The sequence below is a fragment of the Protobothrops mucrosquamatus genome, unplaced genomic scaffold, assembly GCF_001527695.2.
Source record: "Protobothrops mucrosquamatus isolate PMUCROS unplaced genomic scaffold, P.Mucros_1.0 scaffold50264, whole genome shotgun sequence".
In the NCBI taxonomy this organism is placed as follows: Eukaryota; Metazoa; Chordata; class Lepidosauria; order Squamata; family Viperidae; genus Protobothrops; species Protobothrops mucrosquamatus.
The window spans coordinates 1-1,042 of NW_015435990.1; the positions used below are offsets into that span (position 1 = coordinate 1).

At 42.4% G+C, this 1,042-nt stretch overlaps 1 pseudogene; it reads left to right on the plus strand.

Moving 5' to 3' along the window:
• Window positions 1-140: 140 nt before the first annotated feature.
• On the plus strand, window positions 141-1,027 carry LOC107302336 (annotated as a pseudogene).
• The last annotated feature ends 15 nt before the right edge of the window (window positions 1,028-1,042 follow it).

Sequence of the window (1,042 nt, forward strand, 5' to 3'; positions counted from 1 at the left end):
TCTATTCTATTCTATTCTATTCTATTCTATTCTATTCTATTCTATTCTATTCTATTCTATTCTATTCTATTCTATTCCATCTCACCCCATCCCATCCCAGTCTTTAATTCTACTTTCTTTTCTTGTCTAGTCTACTCTAGGGTTTCCCATACCCACCCATATTACATGTCCCATTGTTATTCTTTTTTGTGGGCATCTACTTGTTGACTATCCTTAGTAACCTCCTGGTCTTCTTGGCCACGATCCATGAGCCTCAGCTACACAAGGCGATGTACTGGCTCCTTTGCCACTTAGCCATTGTGGATATTGCCACCTCCACCATTGTGGTGCCCAAGATGATAGCTTCCTTTCTGGATGGCGACAAAGTCATCTCATTTGCAGGCTGTATAACTCAGCTCTTCTTCTATCATTTTGTGGGCTGTACAGAATGCTTCCTTTACACCGTGATGGCCTACGACCACTTCTTGGCTATCTGCTGGCCACTTCACTATAGTATCCTCATGAACTGCAAAATCTGCCTCTGGCTTTTTATGGGCACTTGGTTTGGTGAGTGTTTGCATTCAATCCTAGAGACAACCCTGACTTTTCAGTTGCCCTATGGACCACGGAACGAGGTAAGCTATATCTTTTGTGACATCCCAGCCATGCTGAAGTTGGTATGTGTAGACACCTACTTCAATGAGATGTTCACCTTGATTGATATTGGTCTCATCGCCATGAGCTGTGTTCTACTTATTCTGGTGTCATATGTCTACATTGTCTTTGCTATCCTGAGGTTTGCAATGTTGATGGACAACGGCAGGCCTTCTCCACCTGCACTGCCCATATCATTTTGGTGATAAGCTTTTATACTCCTCTCGGTTTCACATACCTGAGGCCATGAGCAGAGGTTCATCTTGGAGTAGCAGTTGCTATATTCTACACCACAGTAACTCCTTTCCTGAATCCGGTCATATATATGTTCCAAAACAAGGAGATGAAAAATGCCATTCTGAAATTAAAAGGCAGGAAATCTTTGATAACTTGAATGACCAGCTTTCTG